Source organism: Pongo pygmaeus, chromosome 4, assembly GCF_028885625.2.
Source record: "Pongo pygmaeus isolate AG05252 chromosome 4, NHGRI_mPonPyg2-v2.0_pri, whole genome shotgun sequence".
NCBI classification, from domain to species: domain Eukaryota; kingdom Metazoa; phylum Chordata; class Mammalia; order Primates; family Hominidae; genus Pongo; species Pongo pygmaeus.
Genome location: NC_072377.2, coordinates 1734226 through 1756709, shown reverse-complemented (window position 1 = coordinate 1756709; position 22484 = coordinate 1734226).

The following is a 22484-nucleotide window of genomic DNA, read 5'->3' as shown; positions in this document are numbered from 1 at the left end:
TTACTGCGCTGGAGCGTGTGAAACAGGCTGGTGAGTGCTGTGTGTGAAGCGTGCCAGGCCCTCCAAGGCGGAGGTCAAGGATGCTTCCTGCAGGGGGTGACGGCCAAGCTGAAACTTTGGTTGCAGGGGGAGGCAACCTGAGGAGGGGCCTGAGGCTGGGCACGGGCAGGGGGCATCCAAGCCATCCTGCGTGGATGAAAACTGGGTGTGTTTCTGCAGTACGCAGTGCTCTGGGGGGAGACCTGACCACCGGCTGCATGCCTGCAGTTGGGTGTGATGTGCTTATGTGCCATGCAAACGTGGGCACACAGTCATGGCCTCTTGACGATTGCACAGACACATCCCCAGCAAGGCAGCGTGGCACAGGAGGCAACAGGAAGGAATAAAGAAGGCATGGATTTCATGGCACGCTTGATCCAATGGGGAAAGGTGGGATTCTGCTAATTTTGCTTGAGTAGAAATCTAAGGCTGATAATTACCTATCCAGGCTTCAGTCCAGAATAAGTTATTAATAAAAGAATTCTGCAGAACCAGGCCAGGGATCCTGGGCATCAGCACTGTGGACATCTGGGGCTGAGTTGTGCTCTGGGCCCATCCTGGGCACTGCCGGGTGTTCAGCATCCCTGGGCTCCACCACAAGATGTCGGGAGCACCCCACACACAGGCAGGGCCAACCAAAAGTGCCCCAGACACTGTCAAGCACTCCCTGGGGGGCAACACATTTCCCCAACAATGAAGCAGGGTTGCTGCCGCCTGTCCTAACTGGGCACACCTCATGACGAGGGCTGGGATGCAGGTGCACCACTGGGAGGTGATGTTGGAAATCAGGATGGGGAGTGGGGACGTGAGTCGGGGAGGAGAGGAGCTTCCAGGGCACAGAACCAGGGGGGCACCGGGCACCACCCTGTTGTGTCCCCTGAGCGCTAGGCGGAATGTACCTTGGTGTCCTGCAGGGGATGAGGACTAGGGGGGCATTTATCCACAGATGCTCATCACTGGTGGTTGAGGGTGACCGTGTGGGGACTTAAATCCCAGGCACTTTCAAGCCACCCGAAGGTGGGCTGAGCAGGTCCTCATGGGCACAGAGAAAGGCGACTGCAGAGAGAGGAGGCGGGGGCACGTGGGCTGGCAGGGTCATCCTGTCAGAAGCTGTCCCTGCACTCGAGACCTACAGGTGGGCCGGGGCCCTGCCAGATGCCAGCCCTGTCTTGCCAATGTCCTCCCTGTCTCCTGAAGGTGTGGTGCCAGTGAACTGAAAGATGGATTGAAAATACTGTGAGAAGTTAGAAGTGCTATTCAGGTGTACATTATTAGGTTATTCTCTGAGGGACTTTTAAAGTATGATCAACTGGGGACAGCAGTGCAAGCGGAGGAAAACTAAATGATGCTGAGATGGAGAGAAGAACGTAGGAGCTGTCTATGCTTTTCCGGAAGGAGGTGAGGTGCAGCTGAGCAGGAGCCAGGACGCTCTGTGGGACACTGTCGTGTCTGTATCCGCCTAGGAGGCTACTCACGGACCAGGTCTAACTGACGGACCACCCACCTGGCAGCATCGCTGTCACTCACCCAGGAGAGTGGGAGGCGAGACCGGCACTCCCAGGGTCCAGGTCTCCTTCCTGTGCCGGACCGGTGGGGGCTGGGGCTTCCCTGCCTCCCTGCGGGTGGGCATGGCTGTGAGACCTGCTGTGTCCTATGGGGCTGGCTGAGAGTCACCAGCAGGGTCTCCAAGCAGCGTGATGTGCTGCTTTGCGGTGGAAGCACTCACCACGCGGTGCATTCGTTCTTCCCCCAGCGATGGTGGAAGTGATCGGGAGGTGGAAGAGTGTTGATCCTGTCCATTCCTCAGTGTCCAGCCTCTGGCAAGAAGCTTCCATGGAAGCCTCGTGTTTAAAAGGGGGCAGGCGCGACCCAGCCCTCCCACAGGGTTCTGAGAACCCAGAGAGCTGGGTGCTGTGGTCTCAATGTTTGTGTCGCCAAAAATTCCTGTGTTGAAACCTAATCCCCCGTGGGAGTGCTTTGGAACGGGGCCTTCAGGAGGTGACTCAGTCCTGCTCCAGGGCCTCGTGATGGGGTTTGGGCCTGAGACAAGGGAGTCCAGAGAGCCAGCTCGCCCCATCCACCGTGTGAGGAGCCCTGTCTGTAAGCCAGGAAGCCCCACCAGACACGGAAGCTGCCGACGCCTTGATGCTGGGCTTCAGCCTCCAGAGCTGTGAGAAACCGGTTTCTTTCTGTAAGCCAGGCCATTGGTGGAATTTTGTTATTGCAGCCCGAACAGATGAGCATGCTGCGTGGAGGCAGAGCCTGTTTCCCAGTCGTGTTTGTGTCCGTAGCATCTCCCACCAGCCCAGCCTGCAGCGGGCACTCGGCAAGCGAAGGCAGACCAGCGCCTCCGTGCCTGCTCATGAGAGGAGGCCCGTCTCCTCCTTGCTCACCCCTTTTAAGGCCAAGCTCACATTTTGCTCTGTGGACTTTGCCGAACGGTCCTGCCCAAGAGAACCCTGAGCACCTCTGGCACTGGAGTGTGGGACAAGTTTGACACTGGATTTTTCTAGAAATACACGTTCAGCAAAGGGCAGATGCGAAATCAGTGGTCACACAGGCTCCTGGTAACCACGCAGTCCTAGGGCAAATGGTGTGGCTCGCCACAAGCCATCTTGAAACTCACGCCAAGACATTTCTGAATATTAAATATGCAAAAAAAGTTGTACAACCGTGTGCAAAGTACGTTTCCATTTAAGTAAAAAACACAAATCTAAGCACGTTTTTCGAAGCCACGGTATTTAGGTAACTTTGTAAGAAAAATTCTGGAGCAACACACTGCAAAACAGTGGTTGTTTTTACTTCTCAAGGAGAGGGGAAAATAGACAGGTGGGAGTGAAATGTGAGGTTCCCTTTTTGTGGGTTTTAATTTTGTTGAGTTGGGTTTATATCTTACTTTGATATTGATACCTAGAAAAACATAAAAACTGGTCAACAATATGCTTTGCCAAAATAATCTGAGCAATGAAACAACTATCAAGGAAAAGTGGAAGCCCCTGCCTACCCACTCCACGCCCTCCCCTTTGCCAGTCAGGCTAAGCGCCTTCTCTGGGGCTTCCTTCCAATCGCAGCCACTCACCATTTCTTCCACTTACTCAGATTGACCATGTGTCTCCCACACACAGTGATGATTCTCAGCCCCATCCAGCTCGTTTCCGGGCCTTGGAGAAGAGGAGCTGAGGGCCCCGCCAGGAAGCTCTGGGCAGAGGCTTGTGCCCAGGAAGAGCCCAGCCTCAGGGCCCTGCTCTCCACCTGGGGCTGCAGCTGCCTTCCTTTCCGACCTTGCTGGTGTTACAGAGTTCATGGGAATTACTGGGCTGGATTCCAGCGCTTCCTGCCAGGAGGCAGCTCCCCTGGGAAACGTCCTGCTCCCCCACCCGAGGTGACTGCACGGTTGCTTCTCCCTCAGCTGCCTGCTGCGTTCATTCTCTTTTTCTTCCTTTTGGGACTGCAGGCTCACCAGCTCACCCACCACATAACCCGGTAAATACTTGAACTAGTATCACCTGTTGTTGAGCATGTCTTTAATCTTAAAAGGATGGAGTGGAATCCACGTTCTGCCTCATTACCACGTTGGCGTGTCTGAGCTTCAGTGTGGCCAACTGCATCAAATGATGGTCTCCACAAGTCCGTGGCTGGGCCACTGCCAGTTTTTGTTGATAAAGTTTTATTGGCACACGCCCCCTAGCTCATTTATGCATCCCGTGGTCTGTGTGTGTTTCCTGCTGCCACAGCAGAGTTGAGTCATTGCCTCAGAGCACACAAAGGTTTTGCTCTCGGGCTTTTTGCAGAACACATTTACCAACCCCGTTCTATTCTAGGACATTCACCACAGCAAGTGCACCCTCTGCCATCAGAGCTATGCTGTGTGCAGCTGTGTGTGTGCAAGGGTAATTCCACTCTGAAAGCCATGTGTGTAGAGATTTGGGGAGCCGTAAGACTCTCATTTCTGCTCTAAAGACCTTTGAATAACCATTACTCATTTTTAAAAGTCAAAAAGTATAACTACGCCAGGCACAGTGGCTCATGCCTGTAATCCCAGCACTTTGGGAGGCCGAGGCGTGGGGGTTCACTTGAGGTTAGGCGTTGGAGACCAGCCTGGCCAACATGGTGAAACCTTGTCTCTACTAAAAATACAAAAAAAAAAAAAAAAAAATCAGCCGAGCATGGTGGCGGGCGCCTGTAATCCCAGCTACTCAGGAGGCTGAGGTGGGAGAACTGCTTGAAACCAGGAAGTGGAGGTTGCAGTGAGCCAAGATCACACCACTGCACTCTAGCCTGTAGGACAGAGCAAAACTGGGTCTCATAAAAACAAAAACAAAAGGATAAATAAAAAGAAGATTTAGAGAAGACGCCATGGTCTCTCCTTCCTCCCTATCGGGAGCAACACTCGTATGTTGACATCACATCACACCTTGCACACGTGCACGTGCTCTGCACATGTCTCTTGGACTGCCTGGATGCAGTCCCAGGCAGGATGACGCTCTCCTTCCCTTCATTACTCAAATTATTTTTGACTTGTGTTGTTGCAAAATTTAAATCTTGAAAGAATGTGCTCTCCCTAAATTTAAGGTGTAAAGCCCTAAGAACTCAGGCAACCAGTTTTCATATAAAAGTACTTTGGAAAAAACTGTGACATATTATTTATTATTGTTTTTCTAATTAACCAAATGTAGCAATTCTCTTTGGCTTTTGTTGAGTAAGTGGCTGGGTGAGAAACAAATTGTATAATATTTTATTATTGTGCATTACATGCCTGTCGGCTTTAGAAGGACACCTCTCTTGTTCATCCCAGATGAAGACAAATTTAAGATTGAAAAGTGGGGAAAGGCCAGGCACAGTGACTCATCCCTGTAATCCCAGCACTTTGGGAGGCTGAGGCAGGAGGATCACTTGAGCCCAGACATTCAAGACCAGCCTGAGCAACACGGTGAAACCCTGTCTCTACAAAAATACCAAAATTAGGTGGGCATGGCGGTGCTCGTCTGTGGTCTTAGCTACTTGGGAGGCTGAGTTGGGAAGATCATCTGAACCTGGGAGGTTGAGGCTGCAGTGAGCCATGATCATGCCATTGCACTCCAGCCTGGGGGACAGAGTGAAACTATCTCCAAAAACAAAAAAAAGGGCGGGGGGAATTTATTTTGTTAATTACACTTCAAGTATCCTTCTTTAGAGGCTAAGATGATTTAAAAAGGAATGAAGTGATATGTTAGTTGCTTGTGACTGCCATAAAAAATTACTACAAACTGTAACATAAGAAATGTATTCTCTCACAGCTCTGGAGGCCAGATGTCCAGCATCCAGGTGTGGGCCAGGCAGTGCTTCCTCCAAAGAATCCAGGGGTGGAGTCCTCCTGCCTCTTCCAGCTTCTGTGGCCCCAGGTCATTCTGGGCTCTGGCCACAGGGCTCCAACCTCTGCCTCTGCCTTCGTAAGGCCTTCTCCTCTGTTCTGGAACCTGCGCCTTCTCCTCTTCTTAGAAGGACACCTGTCATTGCTTTAGGGCCCACCCTAATCCAGGATAATTTCATCTGGAAATTCTTAATTACATCTACAAGACTCTGTTTCCAAACAGGATCGCATTTCGAGGTTCCAGGTAGACAGGAATTTTGCGGGGGCTGCTAGTCAACCCGCTACAGTGGTATAGAATGTTTTTGAAAATAATTTTAATTTAAATTGGTATTACTAGATAATGTGTTCACATGGTTCAAAATGCAAAAGACACCCAAGTATATAGTGAAGTTCTCTCCTGAATGTGAGACCCAGTTTCTCTGCCTAGAAGCCAGCAGGATTATTAGCTCCTGCAGGACTTCTGGGCTCTATCCTGTGAGTCTCTGCACAAATGCCTGTAGTTCTTATTTCTTTCCTGTCTTGTGCACCGCCTTGCAACCTGCGGCTGCATCTGGACAGCAGCTCCTGCCGGTGACCCAGGGACATCCCCATTCTTCCCCCAGGTGGCTGCGTCCTTCATTTTCTCAAGATGGTTTAGGATATTGTGAGCATTATTTATGACTGAGGGTGTTTTTCTGCATTTACGCACAATTTTATCTTTTCCCACTCCTCTTTTTGACTTTTAAAGCATTTTCCCCCTATTTTATAATTAGTGGTCATGAGTCCCAATTAGAGGTTAATTGTTTTTTCCTCCCAGTTCCCACTTGTCATTTCCTATTTAAAATGCATGGAAGAAATGAGGAATGCATACAACAAAGAAAGCTGTTTTGCATTGCATGAGAAATTGACTTTGGCTGTGTCAGTGTTCAGAAACATGCTGTCAGGGAGCCAGCCCCGGGAGCCTTAGGACGCACCCAAGCAGCTCCCCAGGGGGGAGATGAGAATTGCTTCCCCTGGCTGGCCACCACTAAAGATTCATTGTCTTTTCCTCAGAAAGCAATGCATGTTTTTCCTTACAGAGTGATGCTGTTAGAGTCAACACAGGATGAATTCCTACCCAGAAATCCTGGTGGCTTGTCTGCTGTCTCTCAGGAAGTCGGGAGGCACGCTTTCTCCTACGGTTTCTGTCGAAAGCATAATGGTTCATTTCAGTGGTTAAGAATGCAGTCACCTATTCCAAAATTTCAGTGGTTAAGAATGCAGTCACCTATTCCAAAATTGTCATCGATTTCTTATGTATAATTTTTATCAGTTTAAGTAACTAGCATGCTGTTTGAGATAGGATAAAGGCATTTCCTGTGGTCAGTGAATCAAACTCTAATTCTTTACTCATCCAGCCAAGTGTTTATTAAGCTTTTATCTTGAATCACGCACTGTGCCAAATGCATGGTACGTATATAGATTCATGTATTAGGAGAGTCCTGCCTGATCATCCGAAGATGAACAGCTGGTTATACATTGTGTCCACTTCAAAAGAGAAGGGATGAAAATAGCAGTGTTACTGGTGGAGGGTGCCCAGGTTCTTGGTGTCTTGAACAAAGAATTGGACAAAATGCACAAACAAAGCAAGGAAAGAATGAAGCAACAAAAGCTTCCACATGATGGAAACAGCCCTGAGCAAGCGCTGAAGAGCCCAGTTACAGAATTTTCTGGGGTTTAAATACCCTCTAGTGGTTTCCCATTGGTTACTTGGTGTACACCCTATGTAAATGAAGTAGTGGCCCATGATCAGTCTGATTAGTTGTGGGAGGGGACCAATCAGAGGCTGAACCAAAGTTACAAAGTTATACCCTATGCAAACGTCTGATTGGTTGTGGAAAGTGACCAATCAGAGGCTGAAGTGAAGTTACAGCATTATACTCCTATGCAAATGAAGACTTAGCCCTAGACCAGCCTGATTGGTTGCAGGAGGGGACTAATCAGAGGTACTTTCAATTTTTCATCTGCCACTCAGAAAAAAGGGGGAGGGGTTGCAAAGAGAGTAGCCTCTGGTCCTTTGGTTATTTGGGCATGGAAAGTTGGGGTTTTCCTTTTGATTTAGTTCTAGGAAGTCAGCGTGAATCAGCCTTGGGTTGCCCGCCTCCAGACCCTCTTCTCCTGCCTCAGCCCTGGTTTAAACCAAAGATGCAGTGTATTGTCTGCCTGTCTCAAGGAAGGCCGTCCAAAGGCTCTCTGGGCAGCTAGGGCATCTCTGTGTTTGGACTTCCCGGTCTCTTTCTTCCCTTCTCCCTCACCAGCCAACCCTGGTGCTTACTTTCCATCCTCATGACAAACTCCTGGCACGATAGGGTGGCCAGTGCTCCAGCGATTACTCCCAACCTTCCAGGCAGTCAGACGCCGAAGAGCTGGAGGACAAAGGAAACACCCGCTGCCCCTGCTCCTCTCATCCTTCTAGGCAGCTCTTCCGGCATCACCTGGACGTTGCTTTCATCGGAGCCTGCTTTGAGGAAAGGAGGGGGGGTCGCTCTTAGCTGTTGGCGGCTGGATCAGTTGGTTCTGGTGCTCTGTGGCCAGAACCTTTGAACCTTCTCATAGGACTTGCAGTAAAACTTGCTTACGAAGAACTGCACTTGGTAAGATTCCAATAATTATTGTTAGATTTTCTAATGCTTTTCACTGGAAGGCTTTTATTAACAAATGGCTTTCAGCTCTCAATACCATCAGAATTTAATTTGGATTTTTTACTTTTACTATTTTGAAACGCAAATTTTGCTGTTTGTTTTAGTATTTATCATAGCTGCTGAGTTCACAGGTATCACCCAGGCTACCCTGAAGTTGCGCCTCCCGCCACAAAATGTAATCTCTGTCTCTACTCACAGAGAAGGCAGCCCTTGTCGTGGTCAGGTGCTAATGGCTCACAGTCTGGAGGTGTTGCTATGAATATTGTTTGCTGTTTCCCAAGTCTCAGCCACAGGAACCCCACAGCAGCCACCTCCAGGACCTGGGTAATGGTCACACCAGCATTTACACGGGGCCCACTCACGAGGCATTGTTCAGGGTGCATTCATCAACTCAATCCTCAAAGTGACTCCGGGAGGCGGGTGTCACCATTACTCCCACTTTACAGATGAAAGCAGCGAAGTGATTTTCCCCAGGTCACCCCATCTCTAAGTGGAGGGGCCCCCATCAGCCAGTGATTGGCTCTGCCCCCCCATCTCAAATCCACTGCATTGCACCACGCCGTCTCCCCACCAAGTGTACCATCCCAGGGCGGGCAGAGAGGGGACACCCCCGTTAAGCTGATGGGGATCCCTGGGGGATGAGATGCAGAGAAAGAGACAGAGACAGAGATAGGCATAGAGACATATAGATACAGAGAATGAGATAGAGACAGAGAAACAAAGACAAAGATCGATAGAAATGGAGACAGAAAAAGAGCAGGAGGGGAGGGAGGAGGGAACACAGGATGAAGATGCCACAGCTCCCGGGCCACAGGGTGTCAGGGAGACACTGAAGGCAGGTGCTGGGCGCGTGGGTAAAGGCCATTTGTCCACCGGAAGGCACCCTTCCTGGTCTGGGCCCTGCAGCAACTGGGGGTCTCAAAAAAATCCAGGAGCCCCCAGGAGGGAAGGAAAACTGGTTTCCAGCCCTTCCTCTCCTCTCCAGCGCCCCAGTCCTGGCCAGAATGTGGGTAGGGTGGGCTCGAGGGAGGGGGACCCACACAGCCCTGCCCTCCTGGGGACCCAGTGGAGACAGGGCAGGATTCAGACTCCAGCTCAGCAGCTTCGGGGCAGCAGGGGCAAGGAGATGTTCCTGGGAAGGGAAGACCGGCCCAGGGCAGGTCTGCTCTGTGTGGGGAGGTGCTGGGGACAGAGGGGGCCGGATGTGGGTGGCGAGGCAGCCCTCCAGGACAGGGATATGGAAGATGGGAGGTGGCCGGGGATAGGCTGGAGGCCATCTCTGGTGGAAGAGTGCACGGCGAAGGAAACTGCCGCACAGCGAGTTTCCTTGTGTTTAACTCGGCCTCACCTGGGAAAGCCATGGGCTGTGTGGGGAATGCAGGCAGAGCAGGCCTGGCCGGGAGGCACTGCCCAGCTCACACTCACCTGCCCAGGAGCACTGCTTCCCCTAGCCCCAGCCTGCTCAGCAGCCTGGGCACCTGGAAATCCTTGCTACAGCCTTGCTGGAAGCTCACCTAAGGACAAGCAAAGAACCGGGGCTGCCGGGTCTGCCAAGAGTCATGGAGGGGCCTCCACAGGGTGCGCTGCTGAGGGTCGCGTGGAAGAATTTATGGGGAGTCTGCATGCCCCTCCCTCTCCATACTGGACCGGGAGGCCGAAGAATGCCCAGGTCCTCCGGCCTGCACTTGTCCTCAGACTGAGGCTTCCGGTCAGGGTACTCCCAAGGTTTGTCTCTGAGGGTTATTAGGAACTGCCTGTGGTTTAAGGCAGAACACTCCTCTTTCCATTTGGAATAAAATGATGACACGAGGAATTTGGAGACCAGGCACAGTGGCTCATGCCTGTTATCCCAGCACTTTGGGAGGCTGAGGAGGGTGGATTACTTGAGTTCAGGAGTTTGAGACCAGTCTGGCCAACACGGTGAAACCCCATCTCTACTAAAAATACAAAAAAAAAAAAAAAAATTAGCCAGGTGTGTTGGCGTGTGCCTGTAATCCCAGCTACTCAGGAGGCTGAGGCAGGAGAATCACTTGAACCCAGGAGGCAGAGGTTGCAATGAGCCGAGATCGCACCACTGCACTCCAACTTGGGTGACAAAGTGAGACTCCATCTCAAACAAAACAAAACGGAATTTGGAGATTTGGAGATACGTATGCGGAGCCCTATAAGTGGGCAGTGCGGTCAATCTGGAAAGTTAGAGGTGAGAAGCGCAGCCTTCCAGGAAAGCACCTGTGGGCTGGGCGGCTTCCCTTCCTTAAACGTCTCCCTGCTGTCTGTTAGTCGTGTGCATCTGAGAGAAGATTTCACCAGGCTTCCCAATCTTCACTCTCTTTTTTAATAAACCAGCATAAAGTAGAATTTATTTACATAATGCAATGATCCATGAAGGTTACCATAACGCCAAGGGACCATATTAGCCGCTTGAGTGGAATTCATTAGAAATTAACTACCACTTAAATTAATTTTCCCACAGTCACAAGTCTGTAATGGCGGGAGAAGGGGCCGTCCATCAGCGGGTGCTGACAGGGGACCTGTCACCGCTGTTATTTATAGATGCACGTGTCAACCCCTAGAGCAGGTGCCGGGCCAAACTCAGAGCCTCCAGACTCACAGAGCCACTTCAAAAGGCCCGAAAATTCCACCACTGATAAGTAATCCAGCCCTACCAAGCCTCACCCTTCCTAGCAGCCGGAGGAGGGGTAACCTGGGCAATGCTGGTCATGGTATCTGACAGACCAGAGGGACCCATCTTTGTTTTAAACCCACACTGTGACATGCAAGTCCTTACAAGCTGGTGAGGGTCCTGTGGCCTTTTCAAAGGCAGGGGACCCCTTCCGGAGCTCTGTGTCCAGAGCCCAGTTTCAGACAAACTGTGCGTGGCTGTTTCTTAGGGATCTCTGGGGACAGGGCCCACTCCAGGGTAAGAGCTTGCAAGAGAACAACTGAATCTTATGTGGAAGGGCAGACCATATGTGTGCGCAGATGTGTGGTGTGTATGTGGCATGTTTGCATGCTGTATATGTGTGCACATGTGAGCACACGTGTGAATGTGCATGTGTGTGAGCGCATAGGGTTCACGCATGCGTGATATGTGTGCTCAGACGTGTGCATGTGTGTGGTATGTGCATATACACATGACGTGTTAGTGCATGTGCAGTTCATGTGTGTTCTCATGTGGTGCGTTTATGTGTTTGCATGTGTGGTGCGTTTATGAGTGTATGTGTGCACACATATGTACACTGGAGGATCCCTCCTGTTTAGGAAGATGAAAGCACTGAAAAAGGCGTTAAGCATTTCTGGGGCTTCCACTTCAACAGTCGAGACCATATTTTATTCTGAACCGGTGGGCAGTGATCAATGTGAGTTTCCTGAGACAAGATGGGTGCTCCCACAGGGAATGCTCACAGTTCCCAAGGGTGACGGTGCAATGGCAGAATTACTCTAAGGCCGAAAGGCTCTGAAGTGATCACCCAAGTTCTGTGAGGGGCCTTATTAACCCTTACCAAGGAGACTGACATTATTTAGGAGTTGTCTAGGGGAGGACCAGCTGAGGCAGGGGGGTTCTTCTGAGGTGTACGTCGGATGACATTTTTATCTCCTGCTGAGACACAGCACCAAGGATGCACGAATGGGCAGCTGCATGGACACCCCCCACCCCAGGCTCCTGAGCGGTGCCTGCAGTTGCCACCCATGCTTCACACATGAGTAGGGGACAGCTGGATCAGGAACCGCCACACACAGCCCAGGAGATTGGGGGACTTGGCCTCAGGGGTCTCACACCAGTTCAGCAACCCCCTCAGCTAAATGACCCCAGTGAGAGGCCACCTTGGCTGGGAACCAGGTGAGCAACCAAGCCCTGGAGCTTCCCTCCTGGTCTGGGCAGCTGCAGCCCTGCTCCTCTCAGAGGTGCCTTCTCAGGTGTGAGTCCAGAAAGTTTTAGGGACTGAAGTCACCCAAGCATTTGCAGCCTTTGCTGTTTGAGATCGTGGGGAAGTGGTGGCTTGGCAGTGCTGTCTGCAGCCTGGCCCAGGAGAGAGTGAGCACGGCTCAGAGCTGTCCTGGGGCTTGGTGGAGTTGCGGAGGGGAGCCAGTGAGGCTGAGGCTGAGGCTGGAGGTGAGGCGAAGGCAGCTGCACGGTCCTCCAGCATCTGGGGTCTGTCCCAAGGCTGCTCTGCCAGGTCCTTGTGAAACCAGGTCCCAGGGTGTGGGCCAGGGGGAGATGGGGGTGGGAGAGCAGATACAGAAGAACCTCCCAGAAACAGTGTCTCTGCCCTCCCCACTTCTGACAGAGGGAAGGGCTGAGCTGAGAACGAGGATGCAGGATCCATTCAGTCACCTGCTTGATGTTCCGGGAGAAAGATCCTGAAGTGCAGTGAGGCACTGTCGGAAGACCCAAGAAGACGTCTTGGGAAAGTGAATAAAAGAGATTCCCGCCAATGTGAGTTTCAAAATGCACAGTGCTAAATCAACTTTAGCCTAAAGCTGCCTCCTTACATATTTTAAGTTTAGCCTAAAGGTTTTTCTGCACATCGTCAACTCTAACAAGTGGAGGTGTAAACAGGCCAGAGCCTACACTTGTGCCTATCACTGAGTTTTGGCCGATCACATGTAGCCAGCTGTTTGAACCGTGTTCAAATAAGGCAAACACCAACCTGTAACAATCCGGCTGTGTCTGGGCCTCACTTCCATCTTCTGTGCGTTACTTTCCTTCTTCTGTCCATAAATCTTCTTCTGCCCGAGGCTGCGCTGGAGTTCTGGAGCCTACTGTGGCTGAGAAGGCTGCCCGATTCACAAATCATCCATTGCTCAATTAAATTCTTTTACATTTAATTTGGCTGAAGTTTTTCTTTTATCAACGGAAACTGCTTTGCCCCCCAAGACTGGACGTTGAAGGCCTCAGGGAAGTGGCGAGGCCAGAGTCCAGCAAAGGACAGCCAGGAGCCACCCCTGGCAGGATGCTGATCCCTGAGCCAGGGACTGCCAGCCAAGTCCCTCCACGGGCATCTCTGATGCCAACAGCAGACCTGTTTGGGGTTCAGTGTGATCCTCTTGGAACTGAGAACAGAGCGTCCCTCCTCCCACCTTCCCTGGGCAGTGGTGGCAGCCATGCTCTGGAGGGGAGGGGTCGCAGCGCCACCTTGTTGCTGGACCAAATCGGCCATCACGCAGCGTGACTGTATGACAGAGACAGAGAGAGACAGGGATGGAGAGACAAGACAGAGTGGGAGAGACACCATCCCCACAGGAGCCAGGGTGGCTGCATGCCTCTGGGAGTAAAAGGCATATAGCCTAGGAAAGAAGAAGGGAAGCTGGGGCCGGCACTGGACTAGAATGTTCTGTGGGCAACTCACTCCCTGGGCCATGTTTCCAGCTCCCTTCCAGATGCTGCTGAGAATTTCGGAAGGATGGTAAAGGGCCTGTGCTCGGGAGGCCATACTGGCAGGAGGCGGGAAGGAACAGGACCCATGGCCAGGGTCCCCTCAGCCTCACATCGCCCTCAGGATGGGGCAGGTGCACGGGCTGGAGTTCCCCTGTGGGGGTCCAGGAAGGCCTATGTGTGCCCTGATGGCCCTGCTGCGGCCCCTGGAAGGACAGGCTGGGTGGGGAAGGGAGGCTGGCAGGCAGTGGGGACCAGGGCCAGTAGCTGCACACTTTGACCTCTTGCTGAACTCTCACAGGGCAGGGACCCCAAGAGCCCCTGTTCTGAGAGCCCTCCCCCAGCATCAGCCACGTGGGCTGGGTTTTCATGGGGGACTGTGGGCTTACAAATCCTGAAGCTTGGCCCCAGGGTCAGCGATGAAACACTCCTAATCCCATGGAAAAGAAGGAACCTCGAAGTGGAAATTCCAGGTAGGGCTGCCTCCCACCAAAGCAAGACTTCCATGCCCCGCCGAAAGGGCGCACATGGGCCTGCCTCCCAGCGGGAGAGGCTGGGGTGGGAGTGACCGAAGGCCAAGCTGGAGAAGAGACTCCGAGGTGGGGCCACACACATCGCGAAGCAACAAGTGCCCTCCGGAACCTCGGCCCTGTGGCCGCTACGCTTTTATGAAATGTGTGCGTCTGGGCTCACTTTGCGGAGCAGTCGTAATCCCCACCACATCCGCAGGAGGATCTGGGACAGCCCCAGGGCCTTGGCCCTGATGGTGCCATCTGCCTTTCAGGACCTGACTGCCCAAGTCCTCCTCTACGGGGACTTCCTGGGGAATGAACTCTGATTAAATGACCCTCGGCTTTCCAAGGAGCTTCCTTCTGCATGTAAGCATCATTGGGAGACCTGTGAAGGGCGGCTTCCTGACAGACAAGGACCCAAAAGAGCTCCAGCCCATGGCACATCCATAAGTGTTTGCCACGGGGGCGGTGACCCTGGTCTGGCCCCTGGTCGCTGCCACCTCTGCCTCCTTGCCTTCCCACGACTCTTGGCGCCCAGGCCCTCCGTCCTGCCGGCTGGCAGCATTCTGATTTCTGTGTGCTTATGATTAACCTGTACAATATGTTCCTCTTAATGCAGAGCTGTTTTCCTCTCCTCCAATTCTACAAACTGGAAAACAGCATATAGCCCGAGGCCACCTGGAATAATGCTGGTGTCAAGCGTTAAAAAACATATTTGTTTTGTGTCCTCTAAGGACGAATGATAGACATGTAAAAATGTTTCCCTGCTTTCCTTTCAGGGAATACTTAGTTTAGAATTAACTTCTGTCAGAGAAAACACAATTTCCCGCACCCACTCTGTATGACTTCCCACCGTTTCTATTTTGCGGGGGAAAATACCACACTGTGTTTGACACGTATGATTACAAGTTTACAGAATCCACTTACGTTTCTGCTGTTATTATTGTTTCTCTTTAGGAAAAGCTACTCATTAGAACCAAACAGAAGTCTTCTTTCGGGAGAAACAAATAAATGCAGGAAATTGGCTGTCCCCAGCTGAGCTGGCCTGATTTGTCCTTGTGTCTGGGAAAACGGGCTCCCCCAGGGGTTAGGGCAAGGGAGCGCCCACACCCCCAACCAAGCTGAGACCGTGGAAACTGGCCCCCCGAGTGGGGTGAGGGGAGCTGGCATGTCGCTTTCCTCCTGGGAATGTGCCCGTAACACACATGCACGCACATGCACCCTGCCCTCTCAGAGACAAAGGACTTGCTTGGGACAGCCAGTGACAGCCAGTGACAGCCAGTGCTGCCCTCGTTGTGACTGTTGCAGCCTGGGTCATCCCACAGGCCCCCAGCTTTCTGCTGGAGGGCACAGGAAACCCTGGGCTGCTCAGGCAAGCATGGCCCAGACCAACCCTCATCTTCACGCCGGGCTGCGGCTCGCTGTGCCTTTGCCAGTGTTCCCAGGAAGGGAGAGGCGCTTGGTGTTTTGCATCCTGGTGCCATAGCCGATAGCCCCGGGTCTCTGCCTTTCTTTGCAGTTGCACCAGGACAGCAGGTATGGACGGCAGGTGTGTGTCTCCTGGCTCTGACTTCTGGGTGACCAGAGGCCCAGGGGGCTTCCATGCAGGAGGGTCATCTGCTTTGCTGCCCACAAGGTAGACAATGAACACAGAGCCCCGGGATGTCAGCTGACTCACCAGCACTACCCAGCCAGGCTGGAGACAGGACCTCCTGACACCAGAGCCTCCCCGGCTGTGCAAGGCCCACACGCACCTGGCACACTGCTGTCCTTCCTCTTCATCCAGCCTTGTTGGCTCAGGCAGTTGTAACAAAGCGCCACGGGCCGGGGCTTCAACACCAGAAACTGTTCCCTCCCAGTCTGGGGGCTGGGAGTTCAAGACCAAGGGGCCACTGGGCGGTTTCTCCCGAGGCCTATTCGTGGCCCGCAGACGGTGGCTTCTCCCGTGTCCTCCCACGGCTGCTCCTCTGCGCACACGCATCCCTGGTGTCGCTTTCTCTTCTTACAAGGACACGTCCTATCGGGTCAGGGCCCTCCTCACAACCTCATTCAACCTTAAGTTCCTCCCTAATGTCCTAGCTCCAGATACAGTCCCGTGGGGGCTGGGGCCTCACCTATGAATTTGGAGGACACTGCTCAGTCCACAGTGTCGCTCTCTGCCGGCGGCATCCACCATAACAGACGCCGCACGGGAGGCGCAGTGCTTTCCCTGGAGAGGGCGCGGCTCTTCTCAGCTGAGCTCCTGGTCTCACCAGGCTGCTGTCCTTAGTCTCCCTGCTCAGCAAGGCCGGTGTCTGCTGTGGGCTGTGTCTACTGCCCCTCAGGACAGTCCGGGAGGAGACAGCTCCATGTGCTCAGAGGCTCCTCGCAGCTCCCACTGCCCGCTGTGTCCTGCCCTGAATGCATCCAGAAGGGGTCAGAAAAAAAGGAAGCTCCGAGAGGGGACAGGGAGTGACAGGACAGATGGGATCCCATGTGTCTGTGTCACCAAAGCAATTGGCACAAATCCTGGGAAGAGAGTGGGGCCTCAGCCCTCCAGAGGCAAAGACCTGGGAGAGTTGCCGCCCTCCCCACGGAGGCATGGGTGGGTGGGGATGGGAGAAGAACTGGAAGGCCGTGTGGTGTTTGAAGATGCCAGATGCCCGATGCCCAGGGGAGCAGCAACAGAGGAAGCTCATACTGTGAGGCTGAGCCCAGGAGGTAACTGAGGACATGGCAAGAGGAAGACCTCAGTGAGGACTTTGTGAAACTTAGGAAGAAAGAAACTGTGACCCAAAACACATGGAGAAGAGGAAGGACAAAGAGTCAAGAAGCCAATACAAGGCAGCTGCCTCCAAGGCTGACCTGAGAGGAGTGACCGACCAACCTCGGGCCTGGACCTTCGAGGTTTAGGGCCAATTTCTTACTGACCTGATGCCCTCCCAGCCCCAGGCCTTCATTATGATTATGAATCCTTTCTTCTGTTACCCAAGTTCATTGTAAGAACATTTTCTAGAAAGAGCTCATCAAATAGCTCAGAAGAGAGCTAGGCCCTACATCACTCTTTGCTAAGCATTTATACCTTGAGATAATTTTAGGTCATATTTTTACTGTTTGGACTACATTGGATTAGTTAATATTTTGACTTACCAATGTGATACATAGTCATTTCAGAAAACTTACAAATAAAAAAAGGATTGAACAATAAAATATAATTAAATAAAATCCCACCATTTGTAGAAAAACCAATGTGGATGTTTTTGGAAACTGAGAAATGGTTTCCATACCAGGAAGTGCTCATGCCTTCGGAGTGCTCTTCAGTCACTTCAACAGGCCCCAGGTGTGACGCAGGCTCCTGTAACCTTTTCCCATCACTGCCCACAAGTTCCCATGAATCCGATCTAGTCAACATCGATGGGCCCCAGGTGTGACACAGGCTCCCATCACCTTTTCCCATCACTGCCCACAAGTTCCCATGAATCCAATCTCATCAACAACAAACAAACAACAACAAAGTTTAGTCTTACCTATTCAAGACTTTCATATAAATGGAATAATTCAGTATAAACTAGTTGGCATTCAGCTTCTTTCCCTCAGCACTTTTACTTCTTTATTTTGAATTAATATGGCTTCCATTTCCCATTCATGTCTTATTGCAGTGGCTAGTACCTCTTGTACCATACTGAGAAGAAGAGGCAAGAGCTCTTTATCAGGTTGAAAAATTTACCAACTTTTTTCATTTGCTAAGAGTTTTTAACAGTTATAAAACGGTGTTATATTTTCTCATATAATTGATTTGCATCTATTGAAATGACAATATAATTTTTCTTCCTTAGTTTGTTAATATGGTGAACTACATTGATTTATTTTCTTATGTTTAACAGATTTTGCGTTTCTAGAATTTTCTAGAATCATGATTAAGTGGTTCAATTTAATCATGATATCTTATTCTTGTTACTTATTGCTGAATTTGATACGCTTATGTTTTGCTAGTGATTTTGGCATCAATGCTTATGAAGGATATTGGTCTGTCAATTTCCTATCTTATAATACCTTTGTCTGGTTTTTGAATTCTGGTTATAGCAACCTCATAAAATACTTTAGGAAATGATAGTTCCTCCTCTAGTTTATGAGTTTATATAGAATAGATGTTACTTCTTTCTCACATACTAGATGGAATTTACTAGTGAAGTTGTTTGGGCCTGGAATTTTCTTTGTAAGAAGTTTAATTATGAATAAATATCTTTAACAAATATAGGGCAATTTAAATTTTCTATTTTTGCTTGGGTTTATTTTGGTAATGTGTGTCTCTCGAGGAATTTGTCCATTTTATCTAAGCTGTCGAATGCATCAGCGTGAAATTGTTCGTGTCATCACTCGTTGCCCTTTCCATGTCTGCAGGACCTGTTGTGATACCCCTTCCTGGTTCCTGACATTGATGATTTGTCTTTCCTTTTTTTTTTTTTTAAATAATCAGTCTTGTTAAGGGATTTTCAATTTTATTAATCTTTTGTTTTTTTCCTTGAGAAAGAGTCTCACTCTGTTGCTTAGGCTGAAGTGCAGTGGCGTAATCTTGGCTCACTGCAACCTCCGCCTCCTGAGTTCAAGTGATTCTCCCACCTCAGCCTCCCAAGTAGCTTCCTTCTACAGGCATTCGAACCACCATGCCCGGCTAATTTTTGTATTTTTTGTACAGATGAGATTTCACCATGTTGCCAAGGTTGGTCTTGAACTCCTGAGCTCAAGCAATCTGCCCACCTCGGCCTCCCATAGTGCTGGGATTACAGGTGTGAGCCATTGCACCCGGCCTTAATCTTTACAAATAACAAATTTTGGGTTTGTAAATTTTCTCTGTTGTTTTATATTTCATTAAATTTCCTTTTGTTTTTATTATTTCTTTTTTTTCCTACCTACCTTGACCTTAATTTTTTTCTTTTTTAACTAGCTCCCTAAGGTGGAACCAAAGATAATTGACTTAAACTTTTTCTTCATGTCTAATATAGGCATTAATAAATTTCTCCTTAAAAACTGCTTTAGCTCCATCCCACAGTCTTTGTATTTGATTTCAATGTTCCAAGTTGATTTTCTTGAGTATATGATGGGCATCTTTCAATAGGTAGAATTAAATTCAGAAAACTCACAAAACACAGACAGGGTTGAACAATAAAATATAATTAAATAAAATCCCACCATTCATAGAAAAACAAATGTGGATGTTTTTGGAAATTGAGGAATGATTTTCCATACCGGGAAGTGCTCATGCCTTTGGAGTGCTGTTCGGTCACTTCGATAGGCCCCAGGTGTGACACAGGCTCCCGTCACCTTTTTCCCATCACTGCCCACAAGTTCCCATGAATCCGATCTCGTCAACATCGATGGGCCCCAGGTGTGACACAGGTTCCCGTCACCTTTTCCCATCACTGCCCACAAGTTCCCATGAATCTGATCTCGTCAACATCTATGGGCCCCAGGTGTGACGCAGGCTCCCAACACCTTTTCCCATCACTGTCCACAAGTTCCCATGAATCTGATCTCATCAACAAAGTATATAAAATGTAGATATATATATATATATAGTGGGTCTGGCTTTGTCATTCAGGCTGCAGTGCAGTGGTGCAATTTTGGGTCACTGCAACCTCTGCCTCCTGGGCTCAAGCCATCCTCCCATCTCAGCCCTCCCAAATGGCTGGGACCACAGATGTGCACCACCACACCTGGCTAATTTTTATATTTTTTTTAGAGACAGGGTTTCACCATGTTGCCCAGGCTGGTCTCAGACTCCTGAGCTCAAGGGATCCTCCCACCTTAGCCTCCCAAAGTGCTGAGATTATAGGTATAGAATTATAGTGTTTTGTTTGTTTGTTTGTTTTTGTTTCCTTGAAACAAGGTCTCACTCTGTCTCCCAGGCTGGAGTGCAGTGGCACAATCTCGGCTCACTGCAACCTCCACCTCCCGGGTTCAAGCGATTCTCCTGCCTCAGCTTCCCGAGTAGCTGGGATTACAGGTGCACGCCACCATGCCCAGCTAATTTTTATATTTTTAGTAGAGACAATGTTTCACCATGTTGGCCAGGCTAGTCTCAAACTCCTGACCTTAAGTGATCCGCCGGCCTCGGCCTCCCAAAGTGCTGGGATTACAGGTGTGAGCCTCTACGCCTGGCCAGAATTATAGTTTTAAATATCAGTTCTGTTCCATTGTGTTAATTTAGTCTTCATTTACTCCAGTTGCATCTGTGTTGTATATTCTTTGACAGGCTTTTATATTTATTATTTTCTCATATTTTTAATTTCCTTTATTTTCATTTTAATTTCTTATTTGTATCTTCTTATTTCTGTTCTCTAAGTCTCTTACTGTGCTTTTGGTTATATATGTTTTCCCTTTGGCACCCCATAACTTATCCTTACTTTCTATTATGATTTCTATCTTTTCTTCAGTTTCTTACTTGAATGTTGCTAGCTGTAATTTTATACCTTCCAGTATTTATCTATTTGTATTCTGAGTTTTTGAGCCTCTGATTTGTGATGACCTTTTAAATATGCAATTGCTTGTTTATATTGGAAGGTTGTGGTACACTTTTCAGCTTTGAGGATTTTTTGCGGTAGGTTTTTCTCCTGCTGAAATTTCCATTCTTATTCTCAATTTTGGCTCTCTTATAGTCAATTTTTATGGCTGGATGCTGATTCTTATTTTGTTCAGGATTATTTGTGTCAGATTTTCCTGGACCAGCAGTAGCTGATGCCTTGTGGAGGGAGTCTGGATGTTTTACTGAATTTTTTAGTTTAAGAGCACCCTCTTATTGGCTACAGTAAAGTTCAATTTGTTTGATAAATGGCAACTTTGGGGGCCTGTTTCTTTCTGATTCTTTGATAACATCCTGGGTCAGTAGCGCCCTTATCGAAGCGGCATCTCCCCCTTCCAAGAAGCTTTCCTCTCCCCAGACAGTTGTCCGCACGATTGCATCCATGGGTCCTGTGCACGTTCCAAGCATCGTCCTTTCAGCTCCCAGCACAGCTTTCTGATCCACCTTAGACCTCCTCTTTGTCTCCCTCTCTCGGGGAGCAGACGTCTATTCTGGTGAATGTCATGGGCTTCCTCCTACACGCGGGCACTGCAAACCCTCCTGTCTTCCAAGCACGCTCCAACTCACTCTGCTCTGCTGTGGGCCCCCTCGCCAGCTCTGATGGGTTTAAATGTTTGTTTCATCTTTTATGTGTCAGTTGAAGTTTGTGTTATTTGTTCTCTGTGTTCTGTTTGGTTGGGGGTGGTTTTGTTTGCTTTCTTTGTGCTTTTATAGAGGATATGTGGACAGATTTGGATCTAAGGGACAGTCATTACCCAATAGGTCCCAGAAGCTACCCCTTCCCCTTTTTCATTTCCTTTTTCAGTTTCCCTCACTCATATTGAACACTGCACCCTGGAGTGTCTGCAGCTGAACTCCCAGCACCCCACCTGTGTGGCACATGGGACACAGACTGAGAAGAATGAAGGCCCAGGTGTGAGAGCTGATTTGATGAGGGCTGCGGGTGTCCAGGCCTCCCGGGTGTGGCAATGGCTCAGGAGGCTCAGAAAAGCACTGTGGAGTGACTTGGCCTCCCTGGACATGTGCTGAGGATAAACCACACCACTGAACCTTTTGACAAGATGCATGAGCCACGTACACAAAACGGGTCCACATCCCCCAGAACCCGGCAGCCACGTGGGTTCAGCCCATGGCAACACATTCATTTCCAACTTTGCACATAATTCTGGCCGAGGCAGGATTCACCATGCCCAGCTTATAGCCACATCTGGCCAATCTGGTTCAACATCCGTGTAATGGAGCTGTGGCTTGTTCTTCAGTTGCCGTGGACCCCAAGGCTGAAGGTCATATAACCTGAGCATGCCCAGACAACCCACACGTGCAACATGGGGGAATCTAAGTGCTGGGGCTGGGGAACGGGGACTGAATGAGGATCCAGGATCCAATTAGTGGAGCCCCAGCATCAGCCCCATGGCAGCACACCTCATTACTGAATGCTTGGAAGACCCAGTCCAACCCCAGCTCGGGGAGGCAGATCTGGGCACTTCCTCCTGTCTCCTGGCCAGTCGACTCGCAAAAAATCTTTCTTGCTGCAAAACCCAGTGCTTCGGTGTTCGGCTTTCCACTGTGTGCTGGCAGATGGACCTGGTTCAATTCGGTGACAAGCCTGAGAGCATGCATCCTGCAGCTCCTCCTACTACAACCTCGGTGCTGTGCGGCGGCTCTCAGGACTCACCTGCACTCCCACCTCACCCCCGTGAGCCCTCCCTGAAAGCTGAGCCCTCACATGGCTGAGATCTGGGCCAGGTGCTTGCCCTGGATGTGCCCCATGAGGTCCTTCTGATCCTGGGCCAGTCTCTTGTGACCGAGAATCTGTCCTGCTGCTGACAGAGCTCCCAGTCCTGCCAAGGGGACCTCCTATGGGGCTGCCCCTGCTTTCCTAAGCAGCTGGATGAATCTTGATCAATCACATCTTGTAATGACTGCAGTATCACCTTACATTTAGATGGTGCACATTGTTATTCTGCACTGTAAAAAACAGGCATAG